The sequence below is a fragment of the Glossina fuscipes genome, unplaced genomic scaffold, assembly GCF_014805625.2.
Source record: "Glossina fuscipes isolate IAEA_lab_2018 unplaced genomic scaffold, Yale_Gfus_2 128, whole genome shotgun sequence".
In the NCBI taxonomy this organism is placed as follows: domain Eukaryota; kingdom Metazoa; phylum Arthropoda; class Insecta; order Diptera; family Glossinidae; genus Glossina; species Glossina fuscipes.
In genome coordinates this window covers 1,855,160-1,874,045 of record NW_023998471.1, presented here as the reverse complement: position 1 = coordinate 1,874,045, position 18,886 = coordinate 1,855,160, and the positions used below count along the sequence as shown (strand labels likewise).

Sequence of the window (18,886 nt, the reverse complement as noted above, 5' to 3'; positions counted from 1 at the left end):
CACGTTTGTTGTCCGATTGATGTATTGCTTACTTTCGCAGCAAGCGGCGAGTCAGCAACGTACATAGTAAGCCTTCCCGATCAATAAACTGTATTGTATAAGCTCTGAGGTAGTACGGAAATCTACCTTTAACAGCCATAATCGACTTGGAGCAAACTATGCTTATCCAAATCTTTTAGAACAACTTTTTATATGACCGAAACTGCTTCATGGTTCATTTCAGAGACCGAAATGTTTATGCAGCAATTTTTATTTTGTGTGGTAAGAGAAAGCTACCGCGATGATACGCTTAACAGATAATATGTTTCAAATAATGTGGTTCTTACAGGATTGGGCGATCTGGACCATTTTATCCTCAGTTTTTCCAAAATTCATGAAAATTTCGCAATTACAAGGGCGACAACTCATACAATAAGAAAAGAAAATATATTCAAATTTTCTGGTTTTTTCTGTAGCCACCACTTTTAACAATTTTAAATATACGGCACATCAGATATCTCATAGAATATGTCTATACTCTCGATCAAAGTAAAATTCTGAATTAAATTTGAGCTGTGAGCCTATTCGTCCGGTCGATACTCTCTCAATCGTCCGCGGTCCCGTCCGTGTAATACTCAGTTAATGAATAAGAAGTTGACTGCTCTTTAAACTCTTCCACTTACAGTAATAGTATAGCTTCTCGGTCCCTCGGTCAATGAGCAGTATAACCGTTGCTTATAACCCGTAACAGATATTTATCTAAAAGTTAATAAATATTTCCGGATCAATTCAGAACTGTTCTCTATGCCCTTAATTATTAATATACTTTTGGTTTTTCGCTTAAGTGATAAACTATCAGCTTTTATCTTGCATCAGCGAATCTGTTGAATCGTCACACAAACCTCTCTATATTCTGTGGAGCTATCAATGTTTCCTTCTGCGATGATTGGTATAAAGAAGACACAGTGTAGAAGCAATTTTGAACTTTGACGAGTTCAGCTCAATAAGCTAGTCTCAGAGTCAAAATTGAGAGAAACAAAGATTGTTTTTATTGATTTTTCGTAACCGCAATCCACTGCAAGCAACAAAGCATCCATGTGTGACAGCAAGATATCTAAAATTCTACTTAATAATATGTATGTACATAAACCGATATTGAAGCGAGATGACAACATTAGAAAACAACAAGAAGTACCAAGAAGTTGTTGCATGTGTAACTTAACTTATCTTTCTTTCTACTCCTCGTCCTGATGTATTAACTTAAGGCAACACGATAGCGAGCGTATTGAAGAAGTTTAAATCACACTGAATCAGTTAATTAGATACACTGAAGAAACGTAAGATTTTGTCACCTTGATGTCTTCATTTTATACAAGGCTTTTACTTTATTATTGAAAAGTTGAATGAACAGAGAGATAATTGAGAGAACGGCATTCGCTTTATAATGCTTGCGAAAGAAAAGCAAATTCTGCCTGAGTGTCGTAACGAATGCTATGATATATTTTTACCCCCATTTGCGGAAGTACTACCATCGAGTACGTTTTATATTAAATATAATAAATTACTTCAGTTGGGTGTAAATATGTGTTTTATCTTTTTGATTTTATCTAATTAAATTTTATCAACGTTGTTTATTTTAGAAAATCAAACAATGAATGAAAACGTGGTAAACAAAATCATTGTAGTGTTAAATTAAAATTTTATTTAATATAATTTTTTTTATTTTTTTTTGAATATTAGTAATGGTGGTTGTTAGTTTTAATAATTATATGGTGGTAAAAATTTTTTATTAAATATAATGAAATTTGAAAAATATTTTAAAGCATTTTATTTCAAAACGTTTAGAAATCAATGGACTATAGTGGTGGGCACAGAGTGTTTAGTAGTTAGCATATGGAAGAGAATTATAAAATGAAATTTTTCCCTTCAATTATATTAAAACGATTTATAGATGACAAGATAAACATTAAGTTTCCTGTTTTCCCCTAAACTGCTTTCAAATTTCAATAACATTAATGGTCATTATGCGGATACTATTCACGCCGTCCGTCGCTATTTGCTCTCTGAATGAAATATTTTTTTTTGTAATTGTCATTAACATAAGAACCATACAATGTGTACCATTGCGAATGCAATGAAAAAATTTTATTATGTGCACCGGTTGATATTGCGGACCTTCTACTCACCGATTATCGTGAATAAATCAAAGAAAAATTCTAAAATGATAGACGACATACGAAGTATTGACAGAGTATCGACATAAGTGATAATTTAAGGAAATAAAGTTGGGCAAACTAGAGCCTTGCGCTCGCGTTATCTAACCATAAATGTTAACCAAAATCACTCTTAACGCCTGACTCATTGGTGAAATGAGTTTCAAAGCTTCTCATTATGCTTTTTCGATTCCATTGGAGATATTAGAATTGCAATAAACTATCAATTGGACCACAATAATAGCCTGGACCCAATTGCAATCCCAACTATAGTTCAGATTGCTATACCATATACCATACCATATACCATAAAAAAAAACTAATAAATGGATGAAACCTCCCACAACGCATATTCTATAACTTGGTACTCCGACTAAAATTGGGTTTCTGACCAAGGCCAACACAGGGTTTGCATTGCAATTCGCTGTTTCCTTGTTGGTATCCTGTTATTTCAGTTTCGAAAACTTTCTTATTCCCTTTAGATTTTAGACACCAAGCTTTATTAGTATTCAATATCTAATACGAGGATATGTCCCGGCGAGGTGGAGCTTCTGATCATGGCTTTAGCGTACGCGTTAACTGGAATTGAGATTCAACCTGGATGAGTGAAACCGAGCGTAGTGTCATCTTCATTTAGAATTTAAATGACGATTAATAACTATATTCTAAGCAGCATATGAAGAGACTTCACAAGTCATAGGGCATTCTTTCTTGTTTCGTTTCGGGGCTTAAGAACCTTGTTTCACAATAAAACTGATATTCGATCATTTTCTTGTGACTATTCCTATGGAATAACTAATACAAAATCAAGACAACTATAAGAAGATCTTCGAATCGATCACAAGGCTGGAATATACCCCTAAATTGCAAATTCCAAATCGAATTAAAATTGTACTCAGATTTGAAGCAAACAGTAAAATTGCCTTGATATCCTCTCCAATTTGTCTTTCGTACAGATAACTTATGGCAAACGCATTCTTACTCTAAGAGAAACTCTGAAAGTATTTTCTGATTAATATTTAGTCTTTACCGGAACTTTTTGCTGCTTTTTTCTTACTAATATTCAATAAGATTTACAAATGATAACCCATAAAGCCTTTTGCAGTTAGTCGGGACTTCCTCTACCTCTCGCGAATTTTAATTGTTAATTCTCAAGCAGATTCATGCGTCAGTCAGAAACGACCAACTTCAGCAAAAACTTCATTTCAAAATTAAACAATGGAAAACCAGCTTGAGAACGTTCTTATTTAGTCTGCAAATAACTCTTGCGTAAACATCTCCAAAATATTTGATGTGAAAAGTATCCAAGCTTGAAAGCAATGAAACATAAACATTTAAAAAAATCCCTATTATTATTCTACAGACCCAGTAAACTTATATACGGAAATTGAAAAATTTTTATTTTTTTTCATCATCACAGCATCATTTAGAAGTTTAGCTATATCCGTTTTAAAGGACTGAAATTGTGCTTTTATTTTTTGCACTTTTGAAAAATCAAATTTAAGCTCACAACGATAAGAGGAAAAGTAAAAAATCAAAGCGTTACGTTTGAAAGCAATTAGGGCGCCGTACAGGAGTCGTAGTTTTTTGTTTTGTTTTTCATTTTCTCTCTTTCTTTCACTTTAATATGCTTTGGTTGGACAAATAATGTTTGAGTTGCCTTATGCATAATGTTGTTATCAATGCATGGCAGACTTTTAGGCACTGAAGCGTGCCAGTATTTTCATTTCAATTGTTGTTTTCTTCTTTTTTTGTAAAATTGAAACCCTTTTCCCACATATATATATATATGCGAATGGAATAGTAGTTCATTGCCTTTTTAGTTCATTTTTTATTTCAAGCAGACAAAGTTGTTGTTTCACTCCTTGTCGTTAAGGCTCCTTCTTTTAACTGGCTCAGTGCAGCAAACTATAACCAATCTTTCAACAATTCACTGATGCTTGTTTGCTTGCTTGTTTGCACTCTGTTCATTTTCTGTTTTCCTAATAAATAAATAAATAAGAGTTTTATATCTATTTTGGAACGAATCTTGAATACCCATCAAAGAGTCTTAACTTATATTTTAGCCAGTGTAAAAAGCGTTGAGCATCATTCAATTCTTAACGTCGAGCTTATGTAACTATGAATGCAATAAATAAGTAAACTATTATCCAAAATAAGGTCGATACTTAATATATACATCAATAATTGCATTAATTTTAACTTTTTAACGTTTTTATATCCGTCCGAGTGGCGGAGTAAGCAAAGGATCTCAACTAACAACTCCAATGGTCGTGAGTTCAAATCTCAAGAGCGTTACAGTTTTCAATAGAGCCGATAGTTTTAGATGCTAATGGTTTAAGGTTTAGTCTTAGAATTGATTTCTGTAACTAAATAAAGAGTTCGGTCGCAGCCGAATACAATTTTGTTATTTCCTTTTTTTGCCTTTTTCTGCTTTAAGTTTATAAAAGTTTCCCGGGGCTTTGACAGTTTGGCAGCAGCTGCTACCAGTTGTGCTACTGCTTCTCTTTATTTTTTAATTTCGATAACGATAATGAATGCATTTTTTCAACGAGCACATAAGTACCGCGTATGAGTCGCTCTTCATCGCCCATTTACTTCTGTTCAGCAACGTTTCGCAGACAGATATTCGGTCGGCTAAATTTTCTACTGTTACTTCGTGATCAGGTTTATTTTTGTATCCAACCTTACGAAAATGGTGCAAAAATTGGTTTTCAGGTCAACTTTTTGGTTGTTAAAATGATCACAAAATGTAACGAATTTTTTCTACCAGATCGCAGCACCTCCCTAAAATCGAATATTCAAGAGAAGAAACGAGCAAACTTATTGAGAGCTATAACTTTGATAAAGCATCTTCACCATAAACAGTCAAACAAAAGAGCTTAACTCAAAAGTGTTTTTTGAGATTGAGAGAAACATTCCAGTGACCCGCGGGGCAATTGAGCCCAAAAACGGAGTAGGAAATATTGGGATCGATAGACAGACGTTAAATAGCACAAGAGTGGCAAATACCAGAGAAACTATCGGAAAAATTTAAAAAAATTGTCTGAATCTGAACGAATATATGCCGATTACTGCAGTGCAGTGACGATCGATATCGAATAATTAATAACTTTAATGCGCATATTTTGTTGTTACAAACGCTATGAAAGCAGCACTATATTGCTTCGATGTCCTTCGTTGATAAATTTACAAAGCAAATAAAATAATAATTATTGCATTCTTACGCAGTTACAAACATGTAAATACAAAATATTTGCTATGGACAATTTCATAAAAGTTAAGAGGTTATTGAACAGCAAGAGATAAGGAATTAATAGACATTTACTGTAAGAGTTAAGTAAGTCGTACTCGTGTTAAATATCAAATACATATAGTCAACGCATATTATAAATATTGTAATGAAATATTTAATTAAGGGACAAAAACAATCAATTCCAAAAAAAAAAAAATAACTTAATGTTTCTTTAATTCTATTTATTTTGCAGTTTAACCTCCACTCGAATTATTAAATATATGTAAATATTTGTTATATAAGTATTTGCATAAAAGTGCATTTGTTGCTCAATTAAAATGTTTTGCAAATATTTGTTTTCTCTCAAATTTAGTTCACCTATCATGCTGCAATAAACAGATACTAAGCACAGAGAAGAAAAGCAAATTAATTCAAGACTGTTGTTATAAATGTAGGTCACGCAAATTTACACACACACACACACACACGCGCACATCTAGGCACACTCTATAAATGAAGAAGTTAACAGTTAATTTAATCGCATATTTTAAAGGCAGATGCATATATATATATATATATGTATATAGCAGATAGATTCAAAGATATTGAAAATGAAAACATTAGCGATGTAAACACAAGTGGTCAGGGAGTGTTTAATTGGAACACACGACACAGACAGCATAACACTTAGCCAAGTACTTCATTTGAACATGAAATGAAAACATTCATACATACACAAATACAAATACACACACAACAAAAGCGGTGCAAGAAAATCGCCGTTAAAATTGAAGCCTCCTCCTCCTCCTTCTAGCATATCGTTAATATATCGGTCCACCACCCCCTTGTACTTAACTCACACAAGGAAATAATCAACTTTTAGTTTGCAATTCCCAGCTGCAAACTGAGCTGAAATTCTTGCTTGGAGATATCAAAGTTACGCATTGCAGTGTTGAGGTTAACAATGCAACCGATTTGCAGCTCTTCAGAAGCATACGAAAATGGCTTTGAGCTCTGTGTCATTGGTATGAGTTGCATGACACTTTGTTTGTTCGACTTGTCGTTTACCGGCATTTTTGATACGTAAATTATTCTGCTTTCATACCTCCCTCATGGGCACATTTTCTTAACGTTTATATATGTACATATACCTAATGTCGTCATATCGCTCCAACTTCTTGGTAATGGTGCAGTCATCTCTGTATTTTGTCCTTGGACGGTTTAAAAGCGATTTTACGCGTTGTTATTGTAATGTTTTTTTTTTTTCTATATTTTTCGTGAAATGAAAGTTAGCTATATATCGTCGCAAGTCATTCTACTCACTTTAGGGCTTTTTTTCATGTCTACATGCACGTGTGAATGTGTTAATATCGAAGGCCGTTTATATATATTGTAAATGCGTGTATGAAAATCAATAGCTTAGAACTAGATTTATGCATGAATTCTGCGTATGATTATTTAAATAATTTAAAATTTATTAATTTCAATTAACCATTACTTGCATCCGCAAACACACATTTACACAAAACCTATAATTAATTACAGATAATTATTTTTTCTCAAAACATGGCATTAGAGTTGTTTTGAAAAATTCAAAATCAATCTCAGGTCACCACAAGAATAATTTTAAATATTTTATGAAACAATATGTTTATTATGTAACAAGAATTCACCGAAGCACCGCATTCCAAACTAAATCTGATATAAAATTTTGAATTATTTTTAACTATTGTGTTCAGTGTAAAAAGTAACTGAACTTGTTGAACGAAAAAATTGTTGCTAACTTACTTAGAAACTAGTGCTCTTAGGGCCAAATGGTTGTCGAAAAATTGTCATGAATATATCTCTCGTATATATTGCATCGAAGGCCATCGACCAAAAAACTGGACAGACGCTCTCAAATTCTACAATTCAGAAAATGCTTTCGAATCTCAGTTTCATGCTCAACTCTCTCTTATCGTGCATGAATCTTATATACCCTCCACCGCTCTTGATGTACGATGTAGCAAGTAAACAGTAAAAGTAAATATACTTTGAATATCAACTTGACCTGATACATAATGACGATAAACTATTTTTTGAATTGAAAATGTTTTTAATAGTACCTACAATAATTTTCACATATATAAAGGATGCTTATCAAAAATATGCTTGCAATCCTCAAACTCAATTAATATTCCATGTGAACAGCTTGACCCGGCGCAATAATAATGCTTTTTGGGTGACTTTAATAATTATGCCTAAATGTCAATCGCCTCAATAACCCTAATGTCCTCTTTTTTATTAATAACGAATAACGTGTCGATCTGGAGACAATTTCCATCAAACCATTACAAAGCTCTATTCAATATTTCTATTAAATCTTAAATAATTAACAAATCGGGGGTTAAGCAACGCAGCATCCACAAATTGTACCTAATAATATCGAATTATAAATTCACATTTACTATAAAGCTTAGTTTTTTGAGCATTTGATTGCTGCCAAGTTTTTCTTTTTTTTTGCAATTATAGGCGTGCTTACTGTCACATGAGAGTCAATAGCATAATTGATCTGCTGGCATTGACCGAGAGCAGCCAGAGGAAGATTCAGTTATCCTTCTAGACCTTCACTTCTTTACGTAGAAACTCCCAACAAACAGCAAATTCATAAATGGACGGACGGACGGACTTTAGAATACCGAGAATGTGTATACTGTAAGGGCTCGCTGATACGCATTCCCGACCTTCGTAGATAGCAATTTCTCCTTTTGCTTGTGCAGTAAGCACGTAAAAATTTAACAATATTCATAGATATTTACCTTGTGCCTACGATTATGTTTTTTTTTTTTTTTTTTTTTTTTTTTTTTTTTTTTTTTTTTTTTTTTAATTTGAGAAATAATGATAATAACAAAACAATTCTATTAACAAAATTATACTCACTTTTAAATCTTTACCAAGTTAAAAGTTTTTTTTCAAAAAGGCAAGTAAGGCAAGGACGAGCATTAAAAATCGATGCAGAAGTTAGGTTCATTAAAGCAGATGATAACTCACAGCAAGTAGTATTGTTTATAATAAGTACTCGTATAAATATGAATGCAATAAATTTAATTATAGTTTATAAACACTTTATAATGAAACATATATTAATAAACGTTGATTTCATATCGATTTATTTCCTATTTGTGCAACTGTTTTTATTGATCGAATATATTATGTAGATTTTATTTTTTGAACACTATTTTATTATTTATGAATTATTTTTAGTAATTTGAAAAAAAATTGAATGAAACACTAAACCAAACCGTACGCATGGCAGGCGAAAGAACTTGTTTTTATTTATTGCACGGGAAAATTTAAATATTTTTTTCCTTTTTAATTTATGAAGGTGTAAAAAAAAACTTGTTATTTAATTTTTTTATTTTTGTTTTTTCTTTTTTCTGTTCACCTTCACCTAAGCTACACGTAAAACAAATTCTTTGGATATTATGTTTCATATAGAGTTTAAAAATATTATATAAATCTCTGTTCTTTTTTTCTTCTTAATGTGTCAAATATTAATTTATTTTCGAACAAAATTATTAAATTCTTTCATATGCAAAAAGAAAAAACAAGAACAAATTTGCATTTATCGTAATATTTAACGTTACCTACAACAGCACTAACAAACCGTCGAGCTAAAGTTTCATTTGCAGACTAAGCATACTAAACGTTTGTTGTTGAAAATATTATTTTCGCTTAATTGTGCGAACAACAACAAAACCAATGAAAACACATTGATTCTACACACTTTACGTGCACACACATTCAAAGAAGCTTGCACATAGATTTAATTAAACAGCTGATTGGTTCGATTCGAACCGAGTAACAGTGAACTGTTAAGTGTAAGTTTGCAGAGTAAGCATACTCACCGTAATCAGTCTGGAATCTTCGTGACAGTAGAATCAAAAAAAAAAAAAAACAAGCAGAAAAGAGCAAAAACTAAGAAAAGCACACATTACACTCTGAAGTGATTAAAGTGTTAACACAACTTATTAAATGGAATAAAGTCTCAAAAACTTGGCTGTTTAAAATTTAATTACTAAATAAATTAATCAAAAACTGTATAAAGAAAAAATAACAACAAAGCAAATTAAGACATTTATGTTATGTCGCAAAGGCACTTTAAAACTTATTACATTTGTTTTTTTGCAATAACTCCCTAAACATAAATTGATCACTTAAGCCCAGACGTTTACCTGATGAATATCCTTAGAATTGTCCTTAAACAACTTACTTACCCGGCATGACATATGCAAATGTGTTTACTTTTTTGTGTTTATGATGCAATAATAAAGCCGTCGTTTTCTCATATCTCATTAACAGCTATGGCTATTTGGAGTTCGCCACAGAAAATGTTGCCTTTAAGCTAACATTAATGTAAATAATAATGCTAATACCACATACCACAAGTTCGCAGCCAGATTCCGACATACCACGGCTGCTATTGCTTCTTTTCATTGGACGTTATATATATATATATATATATTTATTAATTATTCTTACGTGGTATCTGCTTTTTTGTTTTGGCCATGGTACATTGAATGTACACTAATTTCGCTCTTCCCTTTACAATTCATATTAGAGATCTTACTAAATAAATATTCTGTTGATCGGTATAAAATTTTAAATTTGGTCAGTCCTTTTGTTTATTTTGCTTATTGGTTCATCTTTTCATTCGCCAATCTGCTGCTCGGCACGTATGTGCATGCATTCAGATGTCAACTCATTGCTCCTAAAATCGCACCATTTATATATTTACCTCTACTTCATTGACATACTTCTTTAGTACGTCTGCTCACCAATCTTTTCATCGCCGTCTCTTCAGCTGGTCTTCTTTCTCTTGATCAGTCTATGCACACTTAATCAATCTATTGTCCAGCAGTTAATTTGTTTGTGCATTTAAGTATCTCTCCGTCCATCCACCGATCTTTTAGTTCATTCGTCTCACTATCCGTTTATTTTTTCTTTATCAATATTGTGAACAGTGCTCGGTATCTTATTGACTCGTTGATATCTGCTTATGCGTTGTTGATGCGTTTCTTCACTAATACAAATACCCATTTGTTTCATTTTCATAGAAATAAGCGTTCATTGTCCGTCTATCTATTTATTTATTCCTTCTTTTCTTCCAGCGCTCTTTATTGGAACTACCCTTGTCACATACAATGTCTTCTTTCATCCGTCGGTTTTTCCCATCAAAAAAGTCGGGAATTCGGATATTGAGAAAATTGAGCAAACAATAGAAGAAATTGAATTTTTTTTTACCTTTCCACACCCTTCTAATTGTTGAAATAATGAACGCTTTTCAAAAGAAAAAAAGAAGTGACAACTTCAGAATATTTTGGAACGCCTTTAAAAAGAAAAAAAGAAGTGATAACTTCAAACTATTTTCACAAATACGTTATCACCTATAAAGAGCTTCCCTTCGAAAGAGAAAATGGTCTCGACCTAAGCACTAACACATGTGCAAGCAACAAAATTTTTGCAAGGCATGAAAAGTGTTAACAGTTCGTCTCAAGACATCTTTTGCTTTGACAAAATAAAGATACATTTGAACAAAATTTATTGTCTCGGGAACAAAAAATTCTTGAAAGTATACGAAAAAAACAGAAGAAAAAAAACGACATTATGTTAGGGAAAATAATATTTGATCATTAATATGTGCACATCATTGTGTTCAAAGTCACGTTGGCGCCAACCGCCAACACACACGTACATGCAAAGACAACTGTCTTCTAAGCTAATAATTTTATGTGTTATGCACTACAAGCGTACTTAACCTAACAACAAATTTGTTATCATCATATTATGTTGTTTGTAGCTTACACTTCGGGTAAAAGGCTTCTTTCGCCTGTGTTTGTGTGTGTACGCTTGTGTATTTATATGAACGCGCATAAAAATTTTACCGAGAAGTGAATGTAGTACAGAAAAATTGTAATGTCATAATGTCCTTCAAGAAATCAATAACGTGATGTGGTTAGAGGATTACTAAAAGACTTATTAAAATAATAAAGAATATGAATAGCTTTAATGACCTGAATGGCAATTTAGGAACCACATAACAAAAATTAGTTTCACGTACATACACTTATTATTGAATGATTACATAAGTTCAGTAAATTGAAGATTTGAAGATAAATTTTATCGCAAGGAAATCAGTTCAGTAATTTTTTAGATACACCAGATAGGTTTTTCAAGATCGTGTCTCAATGAACTTCGCTTGGACTAATTAGGTATTTCTGCAAAGTAGACCCTAATAGCGCAACCATCGAATTCGCCTAACAAAGACACCAACCATTTCGGAAATAAAATTCGGAAGCCTACTCCGCCCATACTATAACATGCAAATAATTTTTGTGGACACCTCACGAATCTATATGAAAATACCTTTCAAACAAGCTAAACGAATTCAAATTCTGCTTATAAGAAATAGATCTACGCATTTATTCAAATTTGGTACGTTAGCAAAAACGGTTATGGAAAAATTCTCAAATTTTAGATTGTAACGCGACCAAACTAGAAAATGGCCCCTATATTCACCTATATCGTCCGAATCTAAACGGAAATATGTTTCGAATGAGCTAAAGAAATTCAAAATTTTATTTTGAAATTTAAGTCAAAATTCAATCAAAATTCAACAGTCACCGCTTATGTATGGGCTGCACACCTCCTATGCACAGCCTATGCGCTACCTATAGACCGCTTATGCGTGGGTCTATGCAGCGCCTATGCGTGTGCTCCGCCTAGAAACCGTCGGCCTAGGCCTTACATATATGCATAAGCGTTTCAAGGATTGGAAAAAGGCAACGGCACCATTATATTATATCTGAGAGGGATTACCTTGGAGGGGGCAAAATAGATATTGATGAATAAATAAATACCACCTGTATAATAATGACAAGTAAGAAAGTTATATTCGGCTTGGGCCGAATATTGCATTCCCACCACTATACTTTTCGCATTCTACGCTCCACGTTCTTCCATTTGATACCCATATCGTTGGTATTATTTAAAAAAAATTTATTTGCTGTGTCTACCATATTTATTTTAGGATTAATCTATTTTTAACCAAATTATATATCTTCATTTGGGGAGTGTACAAAATAGTTTTAAAAATTCTGTCTTGTTTGCCTTATGATAAACAAGCATTAAATCTCAAAAAAGTGAAAACAATAAAATTTAATTACTCGTAACTTTGTGTGGACAAGGCTGTTCGGTTCTATTTTTGGGCCTGGAGAGTGAAGCGTCTCGTAGAGTAAACGTGGAAAGTTTCAGCCTTCTAACTTTGATAATTCCCGAGTAGCGAGCAAATATCCTAAAATTTCTGTTAAAAAAAACGGACTTGCGTTCACTTTATGCACCACTGCAGGTTTCTGCTCTGACCAATTTGGCCCATTTTCAATACAAATCCAAAACAATTACACCCGTATCCTTCAGTGGTGGGTATAAAAAGTAACACACCCGTGCACCGACTAAAACCTTTAGAAGGTACCTTAGCTTTTAAGTTTATAAATGCGTTATTATTCTAAGAAAACCAACTCAGTGAAAAAATAAAATTTACAAGTCAAACAACAATTGACACATACTTCAGACTTTAGAGCAGAAGTGAGAGGAATAGCGATAATTTATTGAGTCAAACTTGTTTGTTTTACTTCATTTACGAATGATTCTACCTAAACCAACAGTAGACTTTGCTTTGATAATAGCAATGAAGTAATGCGAACAATTGTTTATCTCTATATATAAACACAATTTTCTTAGAAAGTCTTCCGGAAAAGTTTTTCAAAAAATTCAGTCTATATTTATATAGATGTGATTCATGAGTTAGTCTAAATACTATTAAGCCTACCGGATGTAAAGCATTATAAATTCATTTTCATTTACACGCACTACAATGGGGGATTATGTAAAAATATTTTCATGCTCAATATTCAGACCACTACACTTTCTAAGACATGACATTCGTCAAACGAGATATTCTTGTAGTCAGTCGTTTTTAAATTATACTAATTAATTTTTGTAATGATTGTTATCCGAGACCCACAATCACACACAAAGCATACGCACTTTTATACCACTTTATAGCATTAACAATAACAACAACATGTTGTAATTGCTGATGAAGATGATGATGATGCCAATGATGATGGTGTTATGTATCTGGTAAAGTGTTAAACATTTAGACACTTTACGCTCATTAATGAATGTTCGCCTGTCATCTATTTTTTTTAAACCTTTATGCATGCATTTTAACATTAGCATGATCCTTAAAAAAAGAAATCTCTTTACTGTGCATCAGGTATTTGACAGGGAATAGGTGCCAAGAATTTAGAAGGTTAGAAGGAAGAAAAATATATTTGATAAACCACTTTATGCTTCATCACTGCCTGTTAGTATTGCTGATAAAATTTAAGACACTTCGTAAGGTCTAAAACAAGACGAAATGATTCGAGAAATGGCCCGTAGACTGATCAGAACCGTAACCTTATTCAAAAAGCAAAGGGATCGGACCGCTAGCACTTTACCAAAATAGGCTTAGCCCCATTTTCTTTTCCGCGAATAATTTAGTAGAAGAATTTTATTAAACTCCCACGAAAATTGTCAATTGGTAAAGGGACAATAGACACACACACCTTTTGAATCGTACGGGTAAATAAAAACATCATAACCAAAAACAAGCAAGAAAATTATATTCGACCCAGACCGAATGTTTTATACCTATTGCCGTTATCCTAAGAAAGTCAAAAAAAGCAAAAGCACTAAATTTTCATGCTGACGTGTAAGGTTTAGGTTCCTTCGAAATTTTTTTGCAAGTTGTAGCGATATATTCATTTTCACTCGTGGGAGAATACTACAGATACTACACAATTGGGCAGAGGGGCAGATGGACAGACGAAATAAGGGATATGCTTAGGTACATTCCAAATTTGAAACTGGCCATTAATTGAGATCCTTTATGGTGTTTTTGAGGCTTGTTTCTGGGCCTTATAAAGTCTTTAAAAAAAAAAACTAAATTTTGATAAACTATAACATTGGATAAGCGAATTTTTTTCACTTTTATACAGGAGCACTGGTCCACTGAATATGTATTTAAATTTTTGCACATTCATCTGTTACAGTTTATGAATGATGAGCAAAAAACAAATTTATTATTCTTTTTGAAAACCAGAGGTGTCGCTCGACCGATTTGGCCCATTTTCAATAAGAATTTCCAAAGCTTCTGCGAAATTTGAAGTCGAGGGCTTCATTTTTGCGGCCATGAAAATGTTTACAATAGTCATTACTCAGACGGACGGACAGACGGATATGCTTAAATCGATTTACGATTTGATGCTGATCAAGAACATACTTTGTGGCGTCTCTGACGCTTCTTTCTGGGCGTTGCAACCATTTTGATAAAATAAACATACACTTATCCCTCGGTGATGGCCGTAGGCAAGTATTTTGTAGTGATCCAAATGGGCAGAGCTTAGCCCCGATTAGAGAGGTGAAGACCGGATCGCTGAACGGCCATCAAAGGCCATATCAGAAGAATTGAAAAATGCCCTGGCACAAGTGTATTATATCTGACGGGGATTACTTTGAAGATTACAATATAGATATTGATGAATAAATAAATATTTTTCGAGGAAAAGAGTCACCTTTCTTCTTTCTTTTTTTAAACACACCTCATATGAGATATGAAAAAATCATCTTTAATCTTAGCTCTTATTTAAAGAAGGCAAAATGAATATGAATAGAACTTTCTACCCTGCCTAACGTACATAAAATCATTCTTTTAAAGCACTATTAAAGCATGTTTTTCCATTAAGAATGCGTTCCTCGCTTTCTACTTATGTGCAAAATATCTTATTTATCCCTTTGCAAAATAATTGAATGAGACACTTGTGCACAGTTAGAAAAGTTTAACATACTTATGTTCTAAGCATTGACACACTAACGTTTATTGTATTTTTATAACATTTTTTGCAGCATAATTTTCAGCGAATGGTAAAGTATGTCTTCATGATATTTCAAATTGACCTAATAAACTACTAACATTCAAATTTACTGTTTACGAAAGGATGGAAAAAAAAACATTTTTGTTTTGAAATCACAAACTAGATTAAAAAGAACAATTAATTATACAAGCACTACGGTTAAGGAGCATAAGTAAATTTAATAGAAGACCGCAATCAGCGGTTATCATTGGTCGCAATAAGAATTTGATTCCGAAATTGCTTTCTACATTGTCGGCTTAACCCAATTATTGCATAAATGAAGATTTTAAAGGATTTTTATAATAGATGATAGATTAATAATAATAAAAAAATGGAATCTAACTATTTTGAACAACGTGATAAGACTTTAAATGGTCAATGGCAATTATCACATTGATAAAATGTATCCTTTCACACAGCGTTTGCGAGGGTTGGAAAATGTTGTCCGGTGAAAATTTTTGTGGTAATGATGGACATGGTCTAAAAGTTTTTTTTTTGTGGTTTGCTATATTTTTTTCAAGTATTTCTTCCACTCATTTTTGCTTGAAAACGTGACTATCTTTAAAAAATTAGTTTTGAAAATAACGTAACTATTCAAACGAATAAATCATATCGAGACAATAAGAAAACCTCTTTCTTATAAACTTCTCACCAAAGGCTTTAATATAATGAGCGCAAAATAAAATTGTAATTCCTCTAATGAAACTTCTTTGAAACTTGAATCCTTCTCATCAAGTCGATTAGGCTCAACAACAGTTCGTAAGCTTTCTCTCTACTACAATTTGTTATGTTTTTATGAACACCACCGACGGATATAACTTATGCGCTTTAGGTTTGCCAGTTTTTGCCTCTCACTCAAAACCCCACCCACTTTGATCACTATCACATCTGTGAAAAGAAACCGCAACAACACGTCTGCGTTTTCTAGGCCTAATTACTTGTTCACTGCTGTTGTAGACACATAATGGCTTAGTTTTTCTACTTTTTTGTGTTCTATTAATTAACTGCAAGTCCAATATGTGGTTTAATTGAATGTCATTTTATTTACTTTTTCATTCAATTTTGTGCGTGGGTTTTATAAAGAAGTTATTGTTGTTAAACACATAGACCGATCCAGTCCGTGCTTGCTTGTCTATATATATTACATATATATTTATTGCAAACTTTTGTCGGCAAAGCTATTAGTAGTTGTACTCCTATTGTTCCCATTGAACACAGAGTTGCTTTTAATAAGTAAGAAAAAAATAAATAAATAAAAGAAGTGGTGAATAAAAAATCTCTGTCATCTATTAAATGGGACGAATAACACAGCTTTTACAAAGATGTCTGTTAAATGGTCCCATTGAGAGAGATTTTTTATCCTCTTATGGATTGGAAAGAGTTACTTGAGCCTAGAGAATTTCAAATCGAAATTGTAGTACCAACAAATTTGTCAAACCTTGTGTGTATAGATATGTACATATGTGCATATATTTCATGCTAGATTTAATAAGAGATCTTAAATCAGTAAATTCATTTCTATTAGAAAATATATACTTTCATGTAATTATCAAAAAAAAGTGTTGTTAAAAATTAGCAAGACCCAATAGCAATTGAATAATTTAAGTACAAAAAAGACAAAAACAACAGCAATACGGAAGGAATAATAAACATAAAAACAAAAACCAAGAAAAATCAAATACAATCATTTCAAGCTGGATAGCAATAAGGAAGGAAACGTGAAAAACGACACACAATTGTCTGTCTACAACGTACTTTAGTTACATAACCTGTACATTTTCAATTGCTTTATTTTTGTCAAAAAAAAAAAAACATATGTAGAGAATGAACTTGAATCCATTTTCAAAATAAATGCTTCGTATATTTTAGTTAAACTTCTATAAAGGATTCTTGATTCCGTTAAATGGACCTTAAATAAAATGCGAAGCCCTGTTAATAAAAAATTTCTTTCTAAAGTTTACAGTAGTTAACAACGGGTAAGTTTCACAATGCCTTATTATTCGTTAGGAAGCATTAAGTCTTAAAATGAGAAATTCTTTCTCGACCTTATAACAGGAAGTATTCTAAAATTGACCACAATTGATCACCAATTCTTAATTGATATGATTTTCCCATAACCGAAAGCTTTAACTAACATCAAGATGAAAACGACAACCGATTATGAAATAGAAACATAGGTATTACCATGTTTACTTTAGCTGTTTGTCAACAGTCTCGACGCAGATGTTGTTGCCTTTCATAGCATTTGTAGAGCGACAAATTTTAGACCTGAAAAAAGGCAGATACTCTTATCTCCCCTAGCGTGGGAGAAAAAATGGTAAAACCGACTGAAGCACGCAATATCTCAAAGAAGGTATCGTAACAGATATTGATTTCAACCGAATATATGCTGGAATACTGGACCGCTTGGCTTTTGTAGACAAGCAGACACAGGCTGTGTGCTTGTGTAACAACAACATTGAAACATAACACACAAACAGATAGAATTAACTGTGAAAGCCTGCCTTTTTGTTTTATAATGTAATCAATCGCTAATGGAACAATTAGAAAAACGAAGAACGAAGAGATAGGGAGACAGTGCGCACAGTACAATGGATGTGTGTCTAAATCGGTAAGTATTATACGCCTTTACCGATTGTCTGCTCACCATAGCCACGACCAAAGTAAACTCTGGTGCACTGAGATTTGAGTTCACGAACACCTGCTTAGTAGTCGTGATTTTTATCAACTAGGCTGTTCATTTATATACAAATTCAACTGGCACGCTTTCTCTCTTTATGTTTTATTAGTGTTTTCCTTTCGAATTCAACTGGCATGCATTCTCTCTATAAATCACAATTCAGCGGTACGAACTTAATCTGAAAAAGACTTTAACAAATAACATAAAATCGCGAAAGACTGTTTGCCTTACAATCTAAATATTTTGTTTACAAGCTATTGGGTTTTGTATCTAAAGAAATACCAAATACGCGTATTATACATATTTGGGTTTAAAATCCATATAAGTAGTAGAGAAGTAACTCAAATAGGAAGCCCGGAAACATTTCGTTCCATATAAAATTCCCCCTCACTCCTTGCACCTCACAGCATAATCTTCAATCAAGACATACTAATCAACACTTGGTCGTTGTGATCGAACAAGTACCTTAGTATAATTCAGTTAGTTCTTTTTTCACCTCTTTTTGAAGCTGGAGCTGTATTTTGAATTTGCAAACGAATAACGCTTGCAAACCTAGGCAATATCTGAACAATATTACAATTGTAGATGACCGAGGCTAGCGCTGCACTAGTTAGAAATAAAAATTGAACTTACTTGGGAAGTGTTCAACACTAAAAGTAACAAGTGCGTTATTCTCTTCCTTTTTAATTCTCGATCTTCACAAAAAAGGTTACGCCGATGATAATGCTTCATAACTTGTTGGTGACATTTTGCCATAGAGAGAAGAGCTTCAAGCACCTAT

The 18,886-nt window shown here is 32.8% G+C and overlaps 2 protein-coding genes across 3 annotated transcripts in view; one reads left to right on the top strand and one right to left on the bottom strand.

The window, feature by feature from the left end:
* LOC119640853 (aminopeptidase N) overlaps window positions 1-8,802 on the bottom strand; it is a 106,702-nt gene extending 97,900 nt beyond the window's left edge. The window contains exon 1 of one of the 2 annotated variants that reach the window (XM_038039122.1): window positions 8,347-8,802. The gene's annotated coding sequence lies outside the window, so the exon portion shown is untranslated. The remainder of the gene's footprint in view (window positions 1-8,346) is intronic. The other variant, XM_038039123.1, reaches the window with a different exon arrangement.
* The window catches only part of LOC119640855 (DNA-binding protein Ets97D-like), a 72,648-nt gene that overhangs the window by 43,867 nt on the left and 9,895 nt on the right, over window positions 1-18,886 (top strand). The gene's annotated exons all lie outside the window — the stretch shown is intronic.